Here is a 26,726-nt window from a genome sequence, read left to right as displayed (position 1 = left end):
AATTTGAATTTAATTAACCTTCATCTTTATAAAACAATAACAAAAAGATATGTTTGCTTTTTTCATATCTGGTGGAATTTGAAAGAGGAAACAAAAGTGAAAAAACAAAGAGCACGCAGTATTCCCAAATACTGTATGCGCTCGACGCTGCTTAACTTCGGTGATCGGACGTAAACCGGTGTTTTCAGCGTTATATGGCCGTTGCCGAGAGTGCTGGTTAATAATTCGAATTTAAATTAAGTGAGACAAATTAACCTTCATCATTTTAAAACAATAACAAAAAGAAAACATGTTTGCTTTTTTCATATCTATTAAAATTTAAAAGAGGAAAAAAAAGTGAAAAAGCCAACCGCACGCAGTGTTCCTAAGTGGTCTCCCTCCCAAGTAGTGACTGCGCTCGACGCTGCTTAACTTCGGTTATCGGACGAGAACCGGTGTATTCAGCGTGATATGGCCGTTGCCGAGAGTGCTAGTTAATAATTTGAATTTAATTAACTTTCATCTTTATAAAACAATAACAAAAAAGAAGATATGTTTGCTTTTTTCATATCTGGTGGAATTTGAAAGAGGAAACAAAAGTGAAAAAGCCAACGGCACGCAGTATTCCCAAGTACTGTATGCGCTCGACGCTGCTTAACTTCGGTGAACGGACGTGAACCGGAGTTTTCAGCGTGATATGGCCGTTGCCGAGAGTGCTAGTTAATAATTCGAATTTAAATTAAGTGAGACAAATTAACCTTCATCATTTTAAAACAATAACAAAAAGAAAACCTGTTTGCTTTTTACATATCTATTAAAATTTAAAAGAGGAAAAAAAAAGTGAAAAAGCCAACGGCACGCAGTGATCCTAAGTGGTCTCCCTCCCAAGTAATGACTGCGCTCGACGCTGCTTAACTTCGGTTATGGGACGAGAATCGGTGTATTCAGCGTGATATGGCCGTTGCCAAGAGTGCTAGTTAATAATTTGAATTTAATTAACTTTCATCATTATAAAACAATAACAAAAAGAAGATATGTTTGCTTTTTTCATATCGAATGGAATTTAAAAGAGGAAACAAAAGGGAAAAAGCCAACGGCACGCAGTATTCCCAAGTACTGACTGCGCTCGACGCTGCTAACGTCGGCGGTCGGACGAGAACCGGTGTTCTCAGCGTGATATGGCCGTTGCCGAGAGTGCTAGGTAATAATTCGAATTTAAATTAAGTGAGACAAATTAACCATCATCTTTTTAAAACAATAACAAAAAGAAAATAAGTTTGCTTTTTTCAAATCTATTGGAATTTAAAAGAGGAAAAAAAGTGAAAAATCCAACGGCACGCAGTGTTCCTAAGTGGTCTCCCTCCCAAGTAGTGACTGCGATCGACGCTGCTTAACTTCGGTTATCGGACGAAACCGGTGTATTCAGCGTGATATGGCCGTTGCCGAGAGTGCTAGTTAATAATTTTAATTTAATTAACTTTCATCTTTATAAAACAATAACAAAAAGAAAATAAGTTTGCTTTTTTCATATCTATTGGAATTTAAAAGAGGAAAAAAAAAGTGAAAAAGCTAGCGGCACGCAGTGTTCCTAAGTGGTCGCCCTCCCAAGTACTGACTAAGCTCGACGCTGCTTAACTTCGGTTATCGTACGAGAACCGGTTTATTCAGCGTGATATGGCCGTTGCCGAGAGTGCTAGTTAATAAATTGAATTTAATTAACTTTCATCATTATAAAACAATAACAAAAAGAAGATATGTTTGCTTTTTTCATATCGAATGGAATTTAAAAGAGGAAACAAAAGGGAAAAACGAACGGCACGCAGTATTCCCAATTACTGTATGCGCTCGACGCTGCTTAACTTCGGTGATCGGACGAGAACCAGTGTTTTCAGCGTGATATGACCGTTGCCGAGAGTGCTAGTTAATAATTCGAATTTAAATTAAGTGAGACAAATTAACCTTCATAATTTTAAAACAATAACAAAACAAACATGTTTGCTTTTTTCATATCTATTAAAATTTAAAAGAGGAAAAAAAAGTGAAAAACTCAACGGCACGCAGTGTTCCTAAGTGGTCTCCCTCCCAAGTACTGACTGCGCTCGACGCTGCTTATCTTCGGTGATCGGACGAGAACCGGTGTATTCCGCGTGTTATGGCCGTTGCCGAGAGTTCTAGTTGATAATTTGAATTAAATTAACTTTCATCTTTATGAAATAATAAGAAAAAGAAGATATGTTTGCTTTTTTCATATTTGGTGGAATTTGAAAGAGGAAACAAAAGTGAAAAAGCCAACGGCACGCAGTATTCCCAAGTACTGTATGCGCTCGACGCTGCTTAACTTCGGTTATTCGGACGAGAACCGGTGTTTTCAGCGTGATATGGCCGTTGCAGAGAGTGCTAGTTAATAATTCGAATTTACATTAAGTGAGACAAATTAACCTTCATCATTTTAAAACAATTACAAAAAGAAAACGTGTTTGCTTTTCTCATATCTATTAAAATTTAAAAGAGGAAAAAAAGTGAAAAATCCAACGGCACGCAGTGATCCTAAGTGGTCTCCCTCCCAAGTAGTGACTGCGATCGACGCTGCTTAACTTCGGTTATCGGACGAAACCGGTGTATTCAGCGTGATATGGCCGTTGCCGAGAGTGCTAGTTAATAATTTTAATTTAATTAACTTTCATCTTTATAAAACAATAACAAAATGAAAATAAGTTTGCTTTTTTCATATCTATTGGAATTTAAAAGAGGAAAAAAAAGTGAAAAAGCTAGCGGCACGCAGTGTTCCTAAGTGGTCGCCCTCCCAAGTACTGACTAAGCTCGACGCTGCTTAACTTCGGTTATCGTACGAGAACCGGTTTATTCAGCGTGATATGGCCGTTGCCGAGAGTGCTAGTTAATAATTTGAGTTTAATTAACTTTCATCTTTATAAAACAATAACAAAAAGAAGATATGTTTGCTTTTTTCATATCGAATGGAATTTAAAAGAGGAAACAAAAGGAAAAACGAACGGCACGCAGTATTCCCAAGTACTGTATGCGCTCGACGCTGCTTAACTTCGGTGATCGGACGAGAACCAGTGTTTTCAGCGTGATATGACCGTTGCCGAGAGTGCTAGTTAATAATTCGAATTTAAATTAAGTGAGACAAATTAACCTTCATCTTTATAAAACAATAACAAAAAGAAGATATGTTTGCTTTTTTCATGTCGGGTGGAATTTAAAAGAGGAAACAAAAGTGAAAAAGCCAACGGCACGCAGTAATCCCAAGTACTGACTGCGCTCGACGCTGCTAACGTCGGCGGTCGGACGAGAACCGGTGTTCTCAGCGTGATATGGCCGTTGCCGAGAGTGCTAGTTAATAATTCGAATTTAAATTAAGTGAGACAAATTAACCTTCATAATTTTAAAACAATAACAAAACAAACATGTTTGCTTTTTTCATATCTATTAAAATTTAAAAGAGGAAAAAAAAGTGAAAAACCCAACGGCACGCAGTGTTCCTAAGTGGTCTCCCTCCCAAGTAGTGACTGCGATCGACGCTGCTTAACTTCGATTATCGGACGAAACCGGTGTATTCAGCGTGATATGGCCGTTGCCGAGAGTGCTAGTTAATAATTTTAATTTAATTAACTTTCATCTTTATAAAACAATAACAAAAAGAAAATAAGTTTGCTTTTTTCATATCTATTGGAATTTAAAAGAGGAAAAAAAAGTGAAAAAGCTAGCGGCACGCAGTGTTCCTAAGTGGTCGCCCTCCCAAGTACTGACTAAGCTCGACGCTGCTTAACTTCGGTTATCGTACGAGAACCGGTTTATTCAGCGTGATATGGCCGTTGCCGAGAGTGCTAGTTAATAATTTGAATTTAATTAACTTTCATCATTATAAAACAATAACAAAAAGAAGATATGTTTGCTTTTTTCATATCGAATGGAATTTAAAAGTGGAAACAAAAGGGAAAAACGAACGGCACGCAGTATTCCCAAGTACTGTATGCGCTCGACGCTGCTTAACTTCGGTGATCGGACGAGAACCAGTGTTTTCAGCGTGATATGACCGTTGCCGAGAGTGCTAGTTAATAATTCGAATTTAAATTAAGTGAGACAAATTAACCTTCATCTTTATAAAACAATAACAAAAAGAAGATATGTTTGCTTTTTTCATATCGGGTGGAATTTAAAAGAGGAAACAAAAGTGAAAAAGCCAACGGCACGCAGTATTCCCAAGTACTGACTGCGCTCGACGCTGCTTACGTCGGCGGTCGGACGAGAACCGGTGTTCTCAGCGTGATATGGCCGTTGCCGAGAGTGCTAGTTAATAATTCGAATTTAAATTAAGTGAGACAAATTAACCATCATCTTTTTAAAACAATAACAAAAAGAAAATAAGTTTGCTTTTTCAAATCTATTGGAATTTAAAAGAGGAAAAAAAAGTGAAAAAGCCAACGGCACGCACTGTACCAAAGTGGTCTCCCTCCCAAGTAGTGACTGCGCTCGACGCTGCTTAACTTCGGTTATCGGACGAGAACCGGTGTATTCAGCGTGATATGGCCGTTGCCGAGAGTGCTAGTTAATAATTTGAATTTAATTAACTTTCATCTTTATAAAACAATAAGAAAAAGAAGATATGTTTGCTTTTTTCATATCTGGTGGAATTTGAAATGGGAAACAAAAGTGAAAAAGCCAACGGCACGCAGTATTCCCAAGTACTGTATGCGCTCGACGCTGCTTAACTTCGGTGATCGGACGAGAACCGGTGTTTTCAGCGTGATATGGCCGTTGCAGAGAGTGCTAGTTAATAATTCGAATTTAAATTAAGTGAGACAATTTAACCATCATCATTTTAAAACAATTACAAAAAGAAAACGTGTTTGCTTTTTTCATATCTATTAAAATTTAAAAGAGGAAAAAAAGTGAAAAATCCAACGGCACGCAGTGTTCCTAAGTGGTCTCCCTCTCAAGTAGTGACTGCGATCGACGCTGCTTAACTTCGGTTATCGGACGAAACCGGTGTATTCAGCGTGATATGGCCGTTGCCGAGAGTGCTAGTTAATAATTTTAATTTAATTAACTTTCATCTTTATAAAACAATAACAAAAAGAAAATAAGTTTGCTTTTTTCATATCTATTGGAATTTAAAAGAGGAAAAAAAAAGTGAAAAAGCTAGCGGCACGCAGTGTTCCTAAGTGGTCGCCCTCCCAAGTACTGACTAAGCTCGACGCTGCTTAACTTCGGTTATCGTACGAGAACCGGTTTATTCAGCGTGATATGGCCGTTGCCGAGAGTGCTAGTTAATAATTTGAATTTAATTAACTTTCATCATTATAAAACAATAACATAAAGAAGATATGTTTGCTTTTTTCATATCGAATGGAATTTAAAAGAGGAAACAAAAGGGAAAAACGAACGGCACGCAGTATTCCCAAGTACTGTATGCGCTCGACGCTGCTTAACTTCGGTGATCGGACGAGAAGCAGTGTTTTCAGCGTGATATGACCGTTGCCGAGAGTGCTAGTTAATAATTCGAATTTAAATTAAGTGAGACAAATTAACCTTCATCTTTATAAAACAATAACAAAAAGAAGATATGTTTGCTTTTTTCATATCGGGTGGAATTTAAAAGAGGAAACAAAAGTGAAAAAGCCAACGGCACGCAGTAATCCCAAGTACTGACTGCGCTCGACGCTGCTAACGTCGGCGGTCGGACGAGAACCGGTGTTCTCAGCGTGATATGGCCGTTGCCGAGAGTGCTAGTTAATAATTCGAATTTAAATTAAGTGAGACAAATTAACCTTCATAATTTTAAAACAATAACAAAACAAACATGTTTGCTTTTTTCATATCTATTAAAATTTAAAAGAGGAAAAAAAAGTGAAAAACCCAACGGCACGCAGTGTTCCTAAGTGGTCTCCCTCCCAAGTAGTGACTGCGATCGACGCTGCTTAACTTCGGTTATCGGACGAAACCGGTGTATTCAGCGTGATATGGCCGTTGCCGAGAGTGCTAGTTAATAATTTTAATTTAATTAACTTTCATCTTTATAAAACAATAACAAAAAGAAAATAAGTTTGCTTTTTTCATATCTATTGGAATTTAAAAGAGGAAAAAAAAAGTGAAAAAGCTAGCGGCACGCAGTGTTCCTAAGTGGTCGCCCTCCCAAGTACTGACTAAGCTCGACGCTGCTTAACTTCGGTTATCGTACGAGAACCGGTTTATTCAGCGTGATATGGCCGTTGCCGAGAGTGCTAGTTAATAATTTGAATTAAATTAACTTTCATCTTTATAAAATAATAAGAAAAAGAAGATATGTTTGCTTTTTTCATATTTGGTGGAATTTGAAAGAGGAAACAAAAGTGAAAAAGCCAACGGCACGCAGTATTCCCAAGTACTGTATGCGCTCGACGCTGCTTAACTTCGGTGATCGGACGAGAACCGGTGTTTTCAGCGTGATATGGCCGTTGCAGAGAGTGCTAGTTAATAATTCGAATTTAAATTAAGTGAGACAAATTAACCTTCATCATTTTAAAACAATTACAAAAAGAAAACGTGTTTGCTTTTTTCATATCTATTAAAATTTAAAAGAGGAAAAAAAGTGAAAAATCCAACGGCACGCAGTGTTCCTAAGTGGTCTCCCTCCCAAGTAGTGACTGCGATCGACGCTGCTTAACTTCGGTTATCGGACGAAACCGGTGTATTCAGCGTGATATGGCCGTTGCCGAGAGTGCTAGTTAATAATTTTAATTTAATTAACTTTCATCTTTATAAAACAATAACAAAAAGAAAATAAGTTTGTTTTTTTCATATCTATTGGAATATAAAAGAGGAAAAAAAAAGTGAAAAAGCTAGCGGCACGCAGTGTTCCTAAGTGGTCGCCCTCCCAAGTACTGACTAACCTCGACGCTGCTTAACTTCGGTTATCGTACGAGAACCGGTTTATTCAGCGTGATATGGCCGTTGCCGAGAGTGCTAGTTAATAATTTGAATTTAATTAACTTTCATCATTATAAAACAATAACAAAAAGAAGATATGTTTGCTTTTTTCATATCGAATGGAATTTAAAAGAGGAAACAAAAGGGAAAAACGAACGGCACGCAGTATTCCCAAGTACTGTATGCGCTCGACGCTGCTTAACTTCGGTGATCGGACGAGAACCAGTGTTTTCAGCGTGATATGACCGTTGCCGAGAGTGCTAGTTAATAATTCGAATTTAAATTAAGTGAGACAAATTAACCTTCATCATTTTAAAACAATTACAAAAAGAAAACGTGTTTGCTTTTTTCATATCTATTAAAATTTAAAAGAGGAAAAAAAGTGAAAAATCCAACGGCACGCAGTGTTCCTAAGTGGTCTCCCTCCCAAGTAGTGACTGCGATCGACGCTGCTTAACTTCGGTTATCGGACGAAACCGGTGTATTCAGCGTGATATGGCCGTTGCCGAGAGTGCTAGTTAACAATTTTAATTTAATTAACTTTCATCTTTATAAAACAATAACAAAAAGAAAATAAGTTTGCTTTTTTCATATCTATTGGAATTTAAAAGAGGAAAAAAAAGTGAAAAAGCTAGCGGCACGCAGTGTTCCTAAGTGCTCGCCCTCCCAAGTACTGACTAAGCTCGACGCTGCTTAACTTCGGTTATCGTACGAGAACCGGTTTATTCAGCGTGATATGGCCGTTGCCGAGAGTACTAGTTAATAATTTGAATTTAATTAACTTTCATCATTATAAAACAATAACAAAAAGAAGATATGTTTGCTTTTTTCATATCGAATGGAATTTAAAAGAGGAAACAAAAGGGAAAAACGAACGGCACGCAGTATTCCCAAGTACTGTATGCGCTCGACGCTGCTTAACTTCGGTGATCGGACGAGAACCAGTGTTTTCAGCGTGATATGACCGTTGCCGAGAGTGCTAGTTAATAATTAGAATTTAAATTAAGTGAGACAAATTAACCTTCATCTTTATAAAACAATAACAAAAAGAAGATATGTTTGCTTTTTTCATGTCGGGTGGAATTTAAAAGAGGAAACAAAAGTGAAAAAGCCAACGGCACGCAGTAATCCCAAGTACTGACTGCGCTCGACGCTGCTAACGTCGGCGGTCGGACGAGAACCGGTGTTCTCAGCGTGATATGGCCGTTGCCGAGAGTGCTAGTTAATAATTCGAATTTAAATTAAGTGAGACAAATTAACCTTCATAATTTTAAAACAATAACAAAACAAACATGTTTGCTTTTTTCATATCTATTAAAATTTAAAAGAGGAAAAAAAAGTGAAAAACTCAACGGCACGCAGTGTTCCTAAGTGGTCTCCCTCCCAAGTACTGACTGCGCTCGACGCTGCTTAACTTCGGTGATCGGACGAGAACCGGTGTATTCAGCGTGTTATGGCCGTTGCCGAGAGTTCTAGTTGATAATTTGAATTATATTAACTTTCATCTTTATAAAATAATAAGAAAAAGAAGATATGTTTGCTTTTTTCATATTTGGTGGAATTTGAAAGAGGAAACAAAAGTGAAAAAGCCAACGGCACGCAGTATTCCCAAGTACTGTATGCGCTCGACGCTGCTTAACTTCGGTGATCGGACGAGAACCGGTGTTTTCAGCGTGATATGGCCGTTGCAGAGAGTGCTAGTTAATAATTCGAATTTAAATTAAGTGAGACAAATTAACCTTCATCATTTTAAAACAATTACAAAAAGAAAACGTGTTTGCTTTTTTCATATCTATTAAAATTTAAAAGAGGAAAAAAAGTGAAAAATCCAACGGCACGCAGTGTTCCTAAGTGGTCTCCCTCCCAAGTAGTGACTGCGATCGACGCTGCTTAACTTCGGTTATCGGACGAAACCGGTGTATTCAGCGTGATATGGCCGTTGCCGAGAGTGCTAGTTAATAATTTTAATTTAATTAACTTTCATCTTTATAAAACAATAACAAAAAGAAAATAAGTTTGCTTTTTTCATATCTATTGGAATTTAAAAGAGGAAAAAAAAGTGAAAAAGCTAGCGGCACGCAGTGTTCCTAAGTGGTCGCCCTCCTTCCTCACCCCCCGCGCAGGGGCAACAGTTCTGCCTATGCCAAATACAACAGCGTGACAATTAAGTGGAAAGGAGCGCTGATGCTACTCAGGTCCAAATCAGTCGTGCTTTTCATGGGTCTCTTCCAAGTGACCTGTTCAAATAAGCGATGCACCTCGACATCCAGATAGTCAAACGCTTGAGTCTCTGATTAACGATTCCATGCTGTAATAGAACATTCCTCAAGTTCATTAATAATTTTACGATAAAATTCATACCTACATCAGTTGAGCGATCTCATGAACTATGGGGCTGCTTTTCATCCAAGAGGTGTTGTACATGACATGTAAGTAGTCGAAGGCAAGTTCCTGTTGCGAAAAATAAAGTCCTCCATTGCTCAGAAAGAATTCTTTATTCTCATAATCAGATAGCAGGAATTGTCCCAAGAACCAAATCAGAAAAGTGTCTCTCAAGATCAAAGCCTTTTCTCCAGAGAGGAACATATCCATCAAGAGTTAGATATTCCACAGGGTTGGTGAAAATATTGTCCTTGTCGAGTTTGTCTAGCCATCCTTTAACAATTGGGTCTTGCGTTGCCTACATATACGCAAAAAATGGTGTTAGTAGAATGTTTAGTGGATCATATTACAGCTCCCTATAAGTACTGGACGTTGGTAATGCTTTTGTAAACAGCGTTTTCTTCCAAGACATCCAAGCCCGCCATCTCTAGCTCAGTTTTATAAGTATAGTTTGCCCATTAACCCGGATCTGGAGTTACGTTAACCTACGGAAGTTCCGGTTGATGGTAATGGCTGTCAGACCGCCGTTAGTGTCATGATTAGTAAGAAGCTTGTTATCGCGTTAAAACTTTGATTTAGAATGACTTATGTTTCTTTGCTAATTTGGAAAAACACCTAGGATCAATGTCACTAATTACAATCGTCGCATGCCTAAATGAAAGACACATCTAGTGGGGTGGCGTAGCGGTTAGCGATTTCGCCTCGCAGCAAGAGGATCCCGGGTTCGATCCCGGACTGTGGCACCGGGTGAAAATCTGGGAACAAATCCTTCTGCGTAGAGTTTGCAAGTTCTCTCCCCGCTTGTTATAAGGAGTTCTTCTCCGCGGTCTAACCCGGTTTCTCCTTTCCATCAAAACTTGCAGACGTTAACGGTAATAGTTAGTATAGGGCGCTGTCGGTTAGCTGTGGCATAGGGCTAGCCACCACCCCTCTATGCATTGTAAAGGGACCCACCTGTAAACAAACCAAAGGCTTAGTGTGGAAATCCCTTCATAGGTAAAGCTTATTTTCTCGTGAACCACTACGGTTCTTTTTATGCACAATAAACAAGCTATTCATTCATTCATTATTATTATTATCTGAAAACGATCTACGTCATATTAAAAGCATTTCATCGTGAGCGACTAAAACGTTTTGCAAAACTGAAAAAAATTGTGACCAGCATATTTCTCAAACTGAAAACGTCAATGCATTGAAAAAATTATACAAAAATGTCTTGGTTTGAACCAAGGCCGAAAAACAAACGATATAAGTGAGGTTTATCAATTGACTGAAGTTTCAGATATTGCAATTTTTCTTTAATTATTATTATTATTAATTTAATCCTTAATCACAATTTATTTCTATCAACTGATTTTACTGTTAATCGATTTATTCCCTCTAAATATATTCAAAAAATTGCATATCTACGCTTTTTAAAGAACAGTTCCTTTTTTCGAAAACATTTTATCATGAAAGTAATTAATACGTATTGAGAGATCAATAATGAATATTTGAAATATTCTGCTGACTCACTAAAAAGAGCAAACAATTTGTAGTCATAGATTATTAAGGTTGGCAGGCTAGTCCAGAGTCACGTACCGTTTACAATGTGGAAAGATTAGGATCTGACGGCGTGTTTTGAGACGGCTCTGATGATCCATACACTGCAAGCACTGATAATTGCAAAATTTTATATACTAAGACAATTTTGGAAGGGGCGAGCTTTAGTGTGCCCTCCTTCGCATAACTCGTTTAGAATGGAGTGTTTATGTATTAATTCCGAAGGAAAAGAATATAAATATCATTGGTACTGAGACATTTTCCTTTTTATAGAAGCTTTACCCTAACCTTGGTTATGCCTATATAAACAAGCCACAGGCTTAGTGTGGATATCCCTTCATAGACAAAAAAAAATATTATTCCAGTCCATGAAAGAAGCGCCACCTACTAAAAAAAACCACATGGGACAAACGTTGTTATTTTATTAATTAGTCCGTGAAAAATAAATTCTCTTTATCATATTTTATCGAATATCCGTCTTCTCAGCAAATTGTAACCGTTGAAAAACTACTAGTGGTGCAAACTTGAAGATTAATTGTCAAGCCACTAACATTTAAAACTATGTCCGTCAAAGTGAACACCGATTCGAAATCCCTTCAAAATAATTTCACGGTAAAATGTTTTCGGAAAATGGAATTGTTCTTGAAAAAGCGTAGATATGCAATTTTTTGAATAAATTTAGAGGGAACAAATCGATTAACAGTAAAATCAGTTGATAGAAATAAATTGTGATTAAGGATTAAATTAATAATAATAATAATTAAAGAAAAATTGCAATATCTGAACTTCAGCCAATTGATAAACCTAACTCATATCGTTTGTTTTTCGGCTTTGGTTCAAACAAAGACCTTTTTGTATAATATCTGTCACTTCAGTCTTAAGGCGGTAGTTAACTCTTAACAGGCTGAAATGTTTGGTGTCGTTTTTGATTCTTGCCGAACTTTATCTATTTTACCCTAAACTTTTGGATTTCACGCCTATTTAAGTACTTTATTAAAATTTAAATTAATTTAAGCGTGAAATAGAAAACATTAGGCTTTACCAACGGCTTGGGTAGTTTTAATTTTATTTAAATAGTTTATTTAAAAGGTATTTCAGTTTTTATCCAAAATAAATGTATATTTTTGGTTTAATTTCACCTTAATTTTACTTAAGTTTAAAATAAACCTGGATTGTGTTTCGGCAGTGTTCATTTAGGTTATAAAAAGAGTTTGAATAAATAATTGACCTTAATTGTAATGTTTAGAGGAGTTTTTGATTTTTCCAACACATTGCATTCAATTTTTATCATATCCTTGCTAAATTTGCGGTAACTGAAAGAACATCTATGAAATAAGTTAATGAAGGATGCTATTCTATAGTTTGGCTTTTTTGTCAGTAATTACATCTAATGCGTAAATAATTCATAGCAATTTAGACAAATAAACAAACGGCAATGTGGACTGTGGAAATAGTGTGTAACCGATTGCCCAACAGCGTAACCCTTTACGTTGGAAAAATACCGCTGATGTAAACATGAAAATTATTTGACTAATAAAATTACATAACGACACTGTCCTCCTGGATTAACCAGCACTACTGCTACTTTTATTTATGGATTAAACAAAAATGATTACGTAACATTATTAGGATTAAAAATTGTTTCTGATGATGCGTTGGTTGAGTTTCAGGAATTATATCACACACCTTCAAATTAGTAGAATTTTAGTGAGATTAACAAATAATGAAACCCTGTATACCTCATATGGGAATGTTGAATTAATTAAGCTTGGGAATGTTGAATTAACTGAGCTAACGTAAACACCACTCGTTTAACTGCCCTAGCGAAAACACATTAAACTTGTTGTCATCATCCCAGTAGTATTTTGAAATTTTTTAACTTTTCACAAGGTGAAAACACTCTATTTCAAGTATCAACACGTTAAGAAATTGAATAAATATGCCATTTTTACTTCAAAATGGAAGCGCCAACGATAAATACAGTGTAAATCCGGTAAAATCTAGGATATGTTTCTAGCAGGAAACGAAGCAGACTACAGACTACAGACACCAGAATTCCAAAAAGGAGCTGGAAATTAGCTTTATTAATAATCTTTAAAGAGGAAAGACGTATAAAGACTATATTACAGTCTTTACAGAGACTTACTAAGCCTTGGCCGTAAAGAACGTCGAAAAACTTATTTCAAACGATATAAAAACCTCTATTAACTGTAATTATTTACCTGAATTTCTTTTTTAGACGAAAATTCGACCTGATAACAAAGTATTTGTTTCTAAGGGTGTTATAGTTAGTTAGAAAATCCAAATAAAGTTGTTTAAGCTCGGCAAAATATTAAACAAGCGTCGACTGCTCAAAAACAAGTTCAACCATGGAGCCTTTATCTTCTTAAGATCATAGCCTCCTGGATCACGCGACTCGCGGACGCAGGCTGCTCGCGCTATAGGTTCAACTTCCACTGAATGAAGCAAACTGAAAATGTCAACTTAACTTGTTATAAGGCACAAAGCTAGGCCCTCCCTTGTTCTCAATGTGGTTGAAAATTGAAAAATGGGTATCAGCACGCTAACTGGTTAACTTGACGTTTAGCTCAAGAGCCGTACTTCCATAATTAACTGAAATTAACATAATTAGACTTAATTTTTTCTGAAACTAGCCGATAGCACACCCTGAATACTTAATTGTTAAATTAAGAGTATTCCGAAAAGTAACTTCGCTCTAGTTTTTCAGTTAAAGGTGGTAAAATATCACGAAAAACCCCATGTTAATCTCCATAGGAAAATTGATAAAAGCATGTGAATTTTGCTTTAACGTTACAAAAGAGTATCAAGTCATATCTACAAGGGCCTACCGGCCCTGTAGAATTTGTCAGACTTAAAAAGCAAAACAAATTTCTATGTAGACGCACAAAACCTATATTTAGTAATAAATCGATCCAACTTTCTCCGCTAAAAACCTTGAAATCGGTGGAAACTCAGTGCTGTACTAGGGATGCATTAAAAATGTACTAGCATGGTGAAGGCTATTTTGAACATTTGAATTCATATTAATTTGCTTTTCAACAGAAGAGTTTAACTAGTTGGAAAAACCAAAATTTCCTCTCCGAGTCAAGAGATGGGCTACTACTACAAGCTTAATAACCTAGATATAGAATTATTTCTCGTTTTTTTTTTTTTGAAGTAAAAATTCACGAATTATTAAAGCAGTATTCTAAGCGTAGCGAATATCCAATAAAGCAGATTGCATTTTACACCCAATTCTACAGGGCCGGTAGGCCCTTGTAGATATGACATGACACCCTTCCGTAATGTTAAAGGAAAATTCACAGTTTTTAGGGTTAGCGTCCCATAGAAAAAGCATTAAAAAAATTTCGTTTTTTTAACGAAATGGTCATAGGCCATACGGAAAAAGTATAGCGAAGTTAGTTTTCGGAATACTTCTAAATTAACAAGCATTTATTAAATGGGAAACTTACGTGTTTCGATTTTTAATTAATGAATTCTAATTTTTGTAATTTAACTAATTAAGATAGTACGTCAAAAAATTACTTTTGGGCCAGAAGTCAGCCTAACCTTATAGCACGCTTAAACCTAATTCTACATTTCGTTCTCGTTGACAACTAGAAGGGCCTAGGTTTGTGGGTGCTAACAAGTTACGTTGACATATTTCAAATGTTGGCTTTCTTGCTGATTTTCCTAATTTCTTAGCAGTGGACGCTAACAAATTACTTTGGTATTTCAACCGAGCTTGAGCACCTTTATATGTATTTTCTAATTAACTGTAGCACCCTTAATAAGAAATACGTCGTTATCAGGTCGAATTTTCGTCTAGAAAAGTAATTCAGGTAAATAATTACAGTTAACAGAGGTTTTTATATCATTTAAAGTAAGTTTTTGAACGTTCTTTACGGCCAAGGCTTAAGTTGTATAGACTAATAGCACCCCATGTTATTTCCCCATAGAGCTTAATACAGACGAAGGCAGAGGGCTGCCATTACCCTATTTTAGTTACTCTTTAAAGATTATTAAAAAGGCTGATTTCCAGCTCTCATTTGTTTTGGAATCCTGTGTATAGTCTGCTCAATTTTATGCTAGAAACATAGCCTAACTGGGTTAACACTAGGCTTTTTATGCTGTATTTACCGTGTGCGCTTCCAATAAATGGCATACCTATTCAAATTATTAACGTGTTGAAATAAAGATAATGCTTTTCACGCTGTGAAAAGATCGAAAACTTCAAAATACTTCTGGTAAGATGACAAAAAGTTTAATATGTTTTCCCTACTGCAGAGTCGTGATGTTTACGTTAGCGCAGCTTAACTATTTGTTACCAACAGTGTATTTTGTTAATTCATAAATATAAGTAACAGTGGTGCTGATTAATCCAGGAGGACAGTGTCGTTATGTAATTTAATTAGTCAAATAATTTCCATGTTTACATCAGCGCAGATTTTTCCAACGTAACCACGTCAGCAACGGAGGGTTACGTTGTTGGCTATCTCCACAGTTCACATTTATTTGTCTAAATTGCTATGAATTGTTTAGGTATTTAATTTAATTACTGTTATTGAAGCCAAAGTTGCTAAACTATAGAATCCCATCATTCATTAACATATGTTATAGATGATCTTTATGTTACCGCAAATTTAGCACGTGGTATGATAAAAATTTAACACATTGTGTTGGCAAGAATGAAAACCTCTTCTAAACTTTACAATTAAGGTGATTTGAAACTCATTTTATAAGCTAAATCAACACTGCCAAACCTCAATCCTTCATTAATTTCAACTTAATTATGTATAATTAACGTGAATTTAAACATGAAATATACATATTTGGATGAGAACTTGAGTAACTTTGAAATAAAATACTTAATTAAGATTAAAACTGCACTAGCTGTTAGTATAGCCCTATGTTTTCTATCTAATACTTAGTTAATTTAAATTATCTTTAAAGTACATTAATAGGCGCGAAATTCGAAAGTTTAAGGCAAAATAAGAGTCAAAACCCACTGAAAATTGCAATTAAGGTTAAGTATATATTGAAAGTCATTTATAATCTAAATGTACACTGCCGAAACACAATCCTACGTTAATTTTAAATCAATTAAATATATTTAACGTGAAATTAAACCAAAAATATTCATTTTTTGGATTAAAAGCTCAAATAACTTTTAAATAAACTGTTTAATTAAGATTAAAACTACCCAAGCCGTTGGTAAATCCCAATGTTTTCTATTTCACACTTCAGTTAATTTCAACTATGTTTAAAGTACATTAATTGGCGCGAAATTCAAAAGTTTAGGGTAAAATAATGACTGTGGCAAAAATGTTAAACTGCACAAAACGTTCCAATTAGGGAAAAAAATTCCAATAAATTATACTTTTAAGCTTAATCGACTCTCCCGAACTGCGCTCAAATTAAGATTAAAACAACGCAAGTTTTTCGCACAGCCACAGATGTTTCCTATTTCACTTTCGAATTAATTTAATTCATCATTAAAATACATCAAAAGCGCATACATATTTTAGAGTAATTGCAATTAAAGTTAATATTTCATTGAAACTTGTATTATAAACTAAATCCACACTAGATAAACCGTTAAATTAAACTTAATCAAGTATAATTAATGTGAAATTAACCCAAAACACGAATGTTTTTGGTAAATTCATGGATACCTTATAATTAAACTAACAAATTATAATTAAAACTACACTTATCTTTCACTCAGCCTCCATTTTCCTGTTTAATTCTTACACTTAAAAAATTGTCATTTAAAATCATTTTTCCCATATTGAAAAGAGAGCTATTGAAAAGGCGCGAAATTTAAATGTTTTTTTGGGGGGAGGGGGCGGGGGTACAGTTTGTTTGCCTTTTTAACAGGAGTATTGTTACAATTGTAACACTACAGACCTTGTATTTCTAATGGAACCGGCAATACCGCAACGCTGAGCCGAAAAACCAGGATGGTAATTGTTTGAACCTATCGGGTGAGGACATTGGAGCACCAAAAACATGCCGCGGTGTCACTTGTTGAACGTTAAAGCGACCTTCATCACTTTAAATCCCATGACCTGCTCAATCTGGCAATCTTTGAAAACTCAACTTTGAGGTACTTCCGGTCCCTTTTGATATACAGGGTCTTCAGTGTAGGAGCTAAGTAGTAGAATTACAGTAGTTAGTCTCGTTTCCTAGCAAAATGCCAACCTGTTCTAACCAGGACAAATTGGACAGGATGTTTTTTTGGGTGAAGGTCGCAGTAACGTTCAACTAAAGGCAGTGCTTTATGCCGAACGGTTTCCACACCGACAACATCCGGTGCGAAGCACCTTTTCTGACATTGGCGAGCACCTTCGTGATTTCGGTAGTGCAAGATCATGAACGTAGAAGAGACTGTATAGTCTGTAATGAGGATATAGATTTTGACATCGTAGCACGTTTTGAAGCCAATTCATGCTAATAGTAGAGCGGTGGAACAAGAAGTTGCACTAAGCCATTCTACTGTTTGTGACAGTTTACAAGGTCATCATTACTGGCATTATCATACCCCCTACATCAAGCCTTAACGGACGAGGATTTCCCAAGACGGCAATACCATTAGTCTTACCATGCGTCATGAGTTTACTGCTTGCAAATGTATTGCAAGACATCGACAGTCGTCTGGAAGAGTGCCTAAACCACAATGGTTGAAACGTCGAATATTTACGTTGAGGTGTTTACCAAACAGTTAAGAGGTTGCAATTTGAGGCCCACGTTCTAAGACTAATCGTAGGACAGTGCTTTAAAATATTTTGTTGCATTCTCCAGTATTCTTTTTGTACCTTGTCACTCGTTGTCACTTGCATACAATAAAACATGAATTCTAAACATTTATTTACACCCTGTATAATTTAGTATGACATCACCCGTTGGCAGTATTGGGGGTTGTACATAAAGGAAGCTGTTGGTCTGATCTCGACACCACTGTATACGTATACAGTGTACGAAACAAATATTTTTCTTCCATATTTCAAATACCGTCGTTTTTAAGCTTCTTTCATAAATAAAGTGCAACATTATATGCTTATCGAAATCAATGTTATTGGATATAAGTTAAATGTAATTAACGATACTGAAGTACTTCTTTAAGCAATTAGAAATAGATCAACCCCAAATGTATGACGGTAAAGGAAACATAATTATTCAAAATTTAATTACATTAAGACTGAAGTAACAGATATTATAAAAAAACGTCTTGGTTTGGACCAAGGCCGAAAAAACAAACGATATGTGTGAGGTTTATCAATTGGCTGAAGTTTCAGATATTGCAATTTTTTTAGTTATTTTTATCCATTTAATACTTAATCAATATTAAATTCAATCAACTGATTTTACTGTTAATCGATCTATTCCCTCTAAATTAATTGAAAAAATTACATATCTACGCTTTTTCAAGAACAATTACATTTTCCGAAAACATTTTATCATGAAATTAATTATTTTGAAGGGATTTCGTGTAAGCACTTGACGGACATAGTTTTAATTGTTGCTGGCTTGACAAATTTTCAAGTTTGCATAAAAAAAAAAACTTAAAGTGTTAGCGACATAATTTTCGTCACCCACAAACTTAAAATGCTAAAAAAATCCTTGAAAAATCTAGTTTATTATGATATGTTTACTTTTGTATTTGGTTTCGTAGAAATTAGTAAAATTGCAATCAAAGTTTAGTGTTTGGAAAAGGCCTAGTTAAAATTTTGTTTCGCTTGATGACGTAGTAAGGAGAAACTTTCACTCTTGATGTCGCTCACGTGACGCCTATAAGTGTCTAATGGCGCGTTAAGCCTATTTTATTCAGATTCGCGCGGCATTGGTATACTCGGGAGCCTCGGGCGCGCGCGCTTGGCTTTTCCGCGAGATGCCGTGAGTGATGTAGCAAGGAGAAAACCCGCCAAAAATCTTCTCCGCAAATTTGCTTTTGCCCCCCAAATTTCAAGTTTTCAAAGTGTTTTTTCTGTGTTTTCCTTCATATTTAAATATTAATGAAGCATATTTTTGGAATCAGAAGAGTTTATACTCTCAAAAAAGTAAGGTTTTCTTTAGATTTGAGATAATTTTTAAATTACGTCGCTATTCCTTTAAATCGGTAAGTTTCTAAGAAGACTGATGTTAAAAAAAATATGATAATTTAAATTTATTTTGTTCAGACTAGTTAATAAACGAATGCCGTATACTTAAGACAAAGCAACATCGTTTATCCTGTGTGGTTTTTGTTAGTAAGTAGCTATCTGTAGCACTGGAAAAATATGATATCGGTATAAATATAACCAAAGGTATAGGTAAAGATTACATAAAAAGAAATACGTTTCAGTACCAATGGCTTTTGTATTCATTTCCATTCATTACCAGTTAAACGAAGAAGGTCACACTTAACTTAACCCCCCCCCCAAGAAAGTATAAAGTACGAAGATGAAAATTGCAGTGCAACCTTTCTTTCACAGTCGCGACATTAGAAATGTAGCATTTCGATATACGAAATTAAATGTATGAATTCTTGCAACACCATGGTTTGGCATCCACTATTAAATATTTACATCTTCCTTTCGAATTATGTCAAAGTTCGCTTGGCCTTTTTAGACACAGTATTTCAAATATTCAATATTAAATCCCTCAACACGTACTCCCTTCAAAATAATTAATTTCATGATAAAATGTTTTCGGAAAATGTAATTGTTCTTGAAAAAGCGTAGATATGTAATTTTTTAAATTAATTTAGAGGGAATAGATCGATTAACAGTAAAATCAGTTGATTGAATTTAATATTGATTAAGGATTAAATGGATAAAAATAACTAAAAAAATTGCAATATCTGATACTTCAGCCAATTGATAAACCTCACACATATCGTTTGTTTTTTCGGCCTTGGTCCAAACCAAGACGTTTTTTTATAATAAAGATGTGTCATGGACACATGGAAAATAGTCAATGGGAAAAAAACAGGAAATGAAGTGTATAACTTTAGGAGAGATATAACCTTTGTGTTTGAAAAGGTCCAATTGTCTAGGCCTCAACTGTTAACCCTATATTCTAATTCATAACTGGTTCGCAGTATGAACACTATTGTCTTGTTTCACATCAACGATGTTCTTAGTTTGCCAACACGAGTTTTAACGTTAAATATCACCAAAACTGATTTGTGGTTAGACGCACCGAAAGTCAATGCGAACCATAACAAGAATGAAAACGTCGAGGCTATAACCCGATAACGATTAGCCCTTTCATTGATCTAATTGCCAACATGATGTTTTCTTCTATTATAAAATCTAAACCTGATTATTTAAACGTGTATTTAACTTTCGGCTCACTCTGAACCGTTAATGTCCCTTCAATACAGGCACGATAATCAAAACCCAAAGTTTACTCCACCTCAGGTCTCAATTATTTACTCTTTGGTTCACTAAGCCTATTGCGGATAATACCTGATTTACCCGACAGAGTCCAGGCCTTAGCTTACTTCTTGAAATCATTAAAGCAAGGATTATTCTATATAAAGATGTAGTATAGCATAAGTAATATATAAACAGCCATTTCAAATAGTAATATTAAAAAATGTTCTTGGAATATCAAAATGAAACAGAGCTTTAAAGCTGCGAAACTACTAAAGGCATCGAAATTACGAAAAATATTTCCACGTATTCACTTTATATTATGGAAAAAGGGAATATTAAGCTTTTGTAGGATTTCTTTACACATCAACACAAGGCGAACGGCTAAAGCAGCGCAATAGTGTAACAACGGACGGACACACACAGACAAACACAAAGACTGCCTTTTAAGGAATATTGGCCAAATCGAAGTATTATGTGTAAAATAAAATTTTGAACATTGTAATAGATTTTTGGGCGAGTCGACTTGTATCTCGGTAAAATTTTTAACCGGTATATTTTGAAGAGAATAATACCCCTACGTCATTAAATTGTATCTAAAAAGTGCATTATAAATCAGGGGCAACGATCACATGGGGGCAGTGGGGGCCCAAACCCCACCAGGAAAAATGAGAGGGGGCTCAGACCCCTCTAGGAAGCTGCGTTTAATTTGGGTGCCACTGTGAGTCGCTGAGACTGGTCCCCCATGCTCACTCTTTTGACCCTAGAAGGAAAATATTAAAGGCTTTTGGTTGTTGAAATAATAAAGTTATTTTAGTCTATTTCACTATTTACGGTTACGTCTGTGTTTACATCAATATAGAATATATATGATATCCTAAATTCCTAATAAACATTTTCAACTATATATGGAAGTAGCAAGACTACATTCGGAACGGAGGTGCGCAAATGTTTTCAGGCTGGATTTTTTAATACCAACCACTTGGCATCGCTTTGAAACGCCAATCAGTGACTACAAACAGGAGGTCGGAGCGATCGAATTCTCCAGGACTCTTGGGCCGAACCAAACGGACTCTTTTTATATAGTAGAAGCCAGTGTGTACAGACTGGTGTCCATGTGGGTTGGACAAAGACCAGAAGATGGTGGTGTGTAGAAGCCAGTGTGTACAGAATGGTGTCCATGTGGGATGGACAAAGACCAGAAGATGATGGTGATTAGAAACCAGAAAGTACAGGTGGTGTCCATGTGGGATGGACAAAACCCAGAAGATGGTGGTGTGTAGAAGCCAGTGTTTACAGACTGGTGTCCAAGTGGGATGGACAAAGACCAGAAGATGGTGGTGTTTAGAAGCCAGTGTGAACAGACTGGTGTCCATGTGGGAGTGGGATGGGCAAAGAGCAGCAGATGATGGTGATTAGAAACCAGAAAGTAGAGGTGGTGTCCATGTGGGATGGACAAAAATCCAGACGATGGTGGTGCTAGACAGGCATTGGAATAATCGCCAGTGCAAGTGGAATACAATTTTCGAAATTTCCAGGAAATGCGGTCCGGAAATTGAGAACACGTTTGCTCCGATTTGCAAACTACGAACGCGGTCACGTGGGGTGTAACAACAGACAAACACACAGACACGTCGAAATTAGAACCTCTCCGTGACATACGTCACTGGGAGAGGTAAAAAAGGGAATATTAAGGTTCTGTTAACTGTTATCGCTAATCTAGCTTAATTAGCTGATATTGCTAATCTAGCTTAATTAGCTGCTATCGCTAATCTAGCTTAATTAGCTGCTATCGCTAATCTAGCTTAATTAGCTGCTATCGCTAATCTAGCTTAATTAGCTGTTATCGCTAATCTAGCTTAATTAGTCATAGACTTTTGCACTAACAGAATTCAGAGATGTCATAGACTTGGGAAAAGCTTTTTCTTAAATTAATTAGATTTGAAACGAGCTTATGGACTCGCTAACTATTCAAGATATTTTCACTTCGATAGAGCATTTCATCCATTGAACTTGAAGTAGAATCACACCAAATGTTATATTCAACCACTAAACGCCAATAAAGGCGAGATTCGAATGTTTTGTCAATTTCTAATAAAACAGTGTATCATTGAAAAAATCGCAAATCGAGGTATTTTTGAAAAATTTAAACAAAAAACATTTAAGCTTAATTTTTGTGAATAAAGAGTAGAAAAGGACCTAATATAAAGATCATACGTTCATTTTAAAGCGTTTTCAATCCTAAGAAATGTATAGTTTTTGTAGTATACGTTCCACAATTTGGCCTATTTTTTTAAAAATCCCATGTTATTTCTATGGCAATTTTCCATTTTTTTACCAAAAAGGCTGATTAATTTTATGTAAATGAAAACCACCCTTAGCAACTTTATTTTTTATAAAATAAACTATTAGATGAATCTCTTTGAAATTTTAACCACATATTCAGGACCCGGATTGTTGTTCTGGGGAATGTTTTCAAAACAGTTAACAGAACACAAAAAAAGTTAGAGCCAATCAAATAACCTTCCTTATACATTAGAGGCTACCGCTCTCCTAGAATATTTTGCTTCGCTTATACGTGTAAATTTGAAGTTATAGCCTTCCTTGGAAAGGGCGTAAAGCCATATAGCCTGTCTGCGATGTGTCGGGTAAATGAGAGTGGGGGACTAATCTCGCTATAATTGTGGATCTCTAGCCGTGAGGACGTTACTTATGTCCCAGTCATCTGGAACTGCTACAGTAACTTCCAAACATACTGCGCCTCTTGTCGTTACCACGGAAAGAGAGATTTCCATATGAAAACAACCGGCTCCGTGGAAAATTGTTGCCCCAACGAGTCGTTGAATGATATTTATAAAGTTTATATATGCCAAGTAATTTCGAATAATTGCTTAGCAAATATTCACCGTTGCTAAGCCTTGTCTTCAACGCTACCGCTTGTTACTGGCCTCAAAATTGGCAGTGTCAATCACAATTTCGTTAAGTTTTACTTTAATTAGCATAATTTTATTCATATTCTTTAAGCGAGATTATTTCAATTTTCAATTCATAGAGTTGTCACATCCATGAAAAAAATATAATCAGAACACTTCCAACCGAAAACATTGGCTGCACTTGTACAGTTCATACTGTAGGAGGGAAAATTATTTACGCAGCATATACACTACACGGGACACGATAACTGACGTTTTAATACCTTTTTTAGACAATGACAATTTTATCCCAGACATCACTTGAGAAACAAGCCGAATAATGCCTTTCAAGGAGGGTTATGACTTCCGGGTATAACTCTTATCAACGTTCAATATTTTTTAAAACACTACATTATTAATATTCTAAGCTTCCGCTATGAAGGAATATCTACACTAGGCCTGTGACTAATTTACAATGTATAGAATGTTACCCCTATACCACAGCAAACAGGCATTATCGCTAACTTCAGGAAGTTTTGATGGTAAGGAGAACTTTTGAAAATGAGTGCATAAATAATTTAACTTGTTAATCGTGTTGTATTTGGTGGATGTTTTATATTATATTTAAAATCGTCATCTTCACTCGGACAGGTAAAAAGATTCTCGAAAAACAAACCTCGTTATTCAAAGATGGAGATTATAATTACTAAATATAAGAACTATCCGAATGAACAGTATTTTATTATGAAAGGCAGTTATCTGCACAAGTTAACGCGACACTGTCATCTGCCCATTTTCTAAACCAACCTCGGTTATAAAATTGCACTGAAACCGATAATAATTTCAGACCTGACTCTTCAAGCTTGGTAAGCTATAGAAATAGTTACTCAATTGTAGTTCTGAAAAACGTTTCATTTCCACGGTAACACCTTAAACTTGATCAATTTTGCCAAGTGTGCGAAACATTTTCCCATTAGGGTTTTAATGTCTAGGCTAATAGTTGTGGAATTCATCTTTAGAAAGAAAGTCTTTTTTATAGAAAAACAAGTTTCCGAAATTGGAAAATGTCCCCTTCCAAGAATGAATTTAATCATATGTAGGTACCATTATGTAATTTTCTTTATGATAGAACGTAAGAGGGTTAGTTAATTTTCCAGTAGAGTGGAGCCGAGTTTGTTGGAAGCCTTGAATTTACCCTAATGATGAAGAATAATGGGCTCTCATAATTTCAGGCGAAAATTGCAAAAATATATATATCGTGTCAGCCATAAATTAAAGGTTTTGTTCTTAGGGTGAATCAGAGTGGAAAAATTCTAAGAAAATTAGGGCTGAAATATTTAGTTAGAGAGATAATGCTTCCGAAAAAAAGGTAGAAACTGTCAGATTTACGGAGTAAGACATATGCCCATCTTGTTCAGCAAAATTACACAATTTCAACTAAGCCTTCAATCCAAGAACGTTATTGAATCTTTATCAAAAGAAATGTTTTATTAAAGGATCTTAAGTCTGCGTACGCTGACATAGTTAATTCAAAAGGTCATTTCAATCCTTTTAAAACTTAAAGTTTGCTAAATGAAGGTTAAACAACGATCTTAGATTGAAGACCATTGAAATTTTAGTCACGTATGTTAGGAAGCACATGTCTCTGTAACTAATTAATCAAAACGTCTTGGATTTAGTCAAGGCAAAAAGTATCGATAAAAATAAGGTTAATCACGTGTCTGAAGGCATAGATATTGAATTTTTGTAAATTAAATCCTACATGCTTAAGAGAGCAATGTTCCATCACCCTATTCCATTGACAAACTTTTTTTACTGGTACTAAATTTATTCCCTCTCAATAATTTAAAAAATTTACTTATCTAGGCTTTTCAACCACAATTCTACTCCCCGAAAACCTTTTATACATTAATTAGTTTCAAGAGAATACGTGTATGACGATGCGTCGTTTAATGGTAACCAACATGTCCCCGTTCATGCCCTCTACGTTCTATAATGAAAACGTTTCTGTGCAAATTTCAGAAATGTTAGCTAATTTAATAATGGCGATATGATTTTTACTCTAGGTTAAACTGAGTTATGTAATAGAGCACTTCGATATAATTAAGAGGGAAAGACAAGGGGGTAAATTTTTGCCTTTCATCTCGCTCGATGGAAGGGTCATAAGAGAAAAAAGGGACGGCGAATGATCAACCCCTCGTACGTTCTGATACTGCGGGTTGCCACCCCTCTTTTTTGCGTAGAAAGGGTTATCTGCCATAACTGACGTAAATCGCCGAGTATCAAGTGTGAACTATTTTACAGTATATATCAGACCTCGGGGACTTTCGGATGTTTTTCTAAAATTTTAAATTGCATGTGCCATTAAGACCACTGCGCGTATGAACGCGTTCCGCACTCAATCTTGAAAATTACTAGGGGGAAAAACATATTAACATGGACTTGAGACGGAAATACAGCTTTGAAATTTTAAACACCCGCTGAAACATTAACAATTCTCATACCAGGATAGAAAAATATTTGAGAATAATAGGGCTTCTGAAAATACTGAACCGTAATAGCTATACGCATGTTATGAAAGTGTAGCGAATTTCTATAAGGTTGATTCAATTTCATGCTACGCGATTTAATGAATAGTTGACGTGGTCGTATTATATAAAAAAGAGAAGCGAGAGCTTGACCACTTAGGCTTATCTTAACGTGTTTAGCGACATTTTCGCCACCGTAACTATAACAGAAAGGCAAATTAGAACTTCAGAAGACCATGAAAAATGAAAAAATATATATGGCCCCAGATTTAAAGGCCTCCTCCTACACTGTTTCTTTTAGAACAGTTGTAAAGACTTCGAATTTTAAAGAGCTTCAGTTTAAAACTGCATGGAGTTTACACCCAATTTCGTCGGCGGTTCCTTTTTTCTATTCCTTCTTGACATCATTGAAATGGGGCCCACCTCTTACAGTTAAAATTCCTTAACCCAATGCAATTGAATAACAATTTTCGCAGTACCCCTGGTTCGAGGCTACTTGGTGATAATCTACCATTCACAAACTTTATTATTAACCTTTTCATAGTAATTTGAATTTAATCTTGATTTATTTATAAGCGACTATATGGAATTTAAGTCGTAAAATTAATTTAATTTCAACGTGATTCCGCAGGTTCAAAGATATATAAGTTGAAAAAGGTCAGGGAATTTAAAAATTGGACCAAAAAGGTCGGGAAATAAAACGTTTACCACAAATAGTATTCTTTAAAATACATTCCTTGTTTTGAGCTAAAATTGCTTGGACAAATAATCACGTAAAGCCCATGGAAAATTCATCGAAAACAATTTTAAATCCGAATTCATACAAAATTATCAATTCACGCTGTTATGACCTTTCGAAGGTCTTCTATCATTTCCTCGCTGTCTCTTCTAATCCCTCATCTTCGCTTTTGCTACTTTCCCTGACCGGACTTTGTTATTTTTTTAGTATAGTATATTCCTACGCGTAGCCTGCCCTAAGGAGGAACTCAGCCAGCGAACCTGCTGTATGCCTTAGTATGTTACGGTGAACCCTGAAAGTTACTTGATGGATGGTATTTCGAGCTCCGCGTGACGTCTAGCGGAAGAATCTAAAG

General features: G+C 35.8%; 1 long non-coding RNA gene and 19 pseudogenes across 2 annotated transcripts; 1 reads left to right on the top strand and 19 right to left on the bottom strand.

Annotated features, from left to right (window-relative positions):
• Window positions 1-343: 343 nt before the first annotated feature.
• Window positions 344-462, bottom strand: LOC149670990 (5S ribosomal RNA; annotated as a pseudogene).
• A 364-nt stretch (window positions 463-826) lies between these two features.
• On the bottom strand, window positions 827-945 carry LOC149670989 (5S ribosomal RNA; annotated as a pseudogene).
• A 360-nt stretch (window positions 946-1,305) lies between these two features.
• LOC149670988 (5S ribosomal RNA) lies at window positions 1,306-1,423 on the bottom strand (annotated as a pseudogene).
• A 123-nt stretch (window positions 1,424-1,546) lies between these two features.
• LOC149670987 (5S ribosomal RNA) lies at window positions 1,547-1,665 on the bottom strand (annotated as a pseudogene).
• A 359-nt stretch (window positions 1,666-2,024) lies between these two features.
• Window positions 2,025-2,143, bottom strand: LOC149670986 (5S ribosomal RNA; annotated as a pseudogene).
• A 602-nt stretch (window positions 2,144-2,745) lies between these two features.
• On the bottom strand, window positions 2,746-2,864 carry LOC149670985 (5S ribosomal RNA; annotated as a pseudogene).
• Window positions 2,865-3,701: 837 nt separating this feature from the next.
• Window positions 3,702-3,820, bottom strand: LOC149670984 (5S ribosomal RNA; annotated as a pseudogene).
• Window positions 3,821-4,419: 599 nt separating this feature from the next.
• LOC149670983 (5S ribosomal RNA) lies at window positions 4,420-4,538 on the bottom strand (annotated as a pseudogene).
• Window positions 4,539-4,660: 122 nt separating this feature from the next.
• On the bottom strand, window positions 4,661-4,763 carry LOC149670982 (5S ribosomal RNA; annotated as a pseudogene).
• A 136-nt stretch (window positions 4,764-4,899) lies between these two features.
• On the bottom strand, window positions 4,900-5,017 carry LOC149670981 (5S ribosomal RNA; annotated as a pseudogene).
• A 123-nt stretch (window positions 5,018-5,140) lies between these two features.
• LOC149670980 (5S ribosomal RNA) lies at window positions 5,141-5,259 on the bottom strand (annotated as a pseudogene).
• Window positions 5,260-5,857: 598 nt separating this feature from the next.
• LOC149670979 (5S ribosomal RNA) lies at window positions 5,858-5,975 on the bottom strand (annotated as a pseudogene).
• Window positions 5,976-6,098: 123 nt separating this feature from the next.
• LOC149670978 (5S ribosomal RNA) lies at window positions 6,099-6,217 on the bottom strand (annotated as a pseudogene).
• Window positions 6,218-6,339: 122 nt separating this feature from the next.
• Window positions 6,340-6,442, bottom strand: LOC149670977 (5S ribosomal RNA; annotated as a pseudogene).
• A 136-nt stretch (window positions 6,443-6,578) lies between these two features.
• Window positions 6,579-6,696, bottom strand: LOC149670976 (5S ribosomal RNA; annotated as a pseudogene).
• Window positions 6,697-7,298: 602 nt separating this feature from the next.
• LOC149670975 (5S ribosomal RNA) lies at window positions 7,299-7,416 on the bottom strand (annotated as a pseudogene).
• Window positions 7,417-8,255: 839 nt separating this feature from the next.
• Window positions 8,256-8,374, bottom strand: LOC149670974 (5S ribosomal RNA; annotated as a pseudogene).
• A 122-nt stretch (window positions 8,375-8,496) lies between these two features.
• LOC149670973 (5S ribosomal RNA) lies at window positions 8,497-8,599 on the bottom strand (annotated as a pseudogene).
• A 136-nt stretch (window positions 8,600-8,735) lies between these two features.
• Window positions 8,736-8,853, bottom strand: LOC149670972 (5S ribosomal RNA; annotated as a pseudogene).
• A 5,272-nt stretch (window positions 8,854-14,125) lies between these two features.
• LOC149670971 (uncharacterized) lies at window positions 14,126-17,703 on the top strand. 2 transcript variants are annotated; one of them, XR_016367164.1, is made up of 2 exons: window positions 14,126-14,675; window positions 16,742-17,703. It is a non-coding gene; the product is annotated as an uncharacterized LOC149670971 (long non-coding RNA). The 2 variants fall into 2 exon arrangements; XR_016367165.1 differs by lacking the exon at window positions 14,126-14,675 and adding an exon at window positions 14,799-15,080.
• Window positions 17,704-26,726: the final 9,023 nt, after the last annotated feature.

Source organism: Phalangium opilio, unplaced genomic scaffold (genome assembly GCF_054372755.1).
Source record: "Phalangium opilio isolate 3A_F unplaced genomic scaffold, DU_Popi_V2 ptg000054l_1, whole genome shotgun sequence".
Taxonomy (NCBI): Eukaryota; Metazoa; Arthropoda; class Arachnida; order Opiliones; family Phalangiidae; genus Phalangium; species Phalangium opilio.
This window is presented reverse-complemented; position numbering and strand designations above follow the sequence as displayed.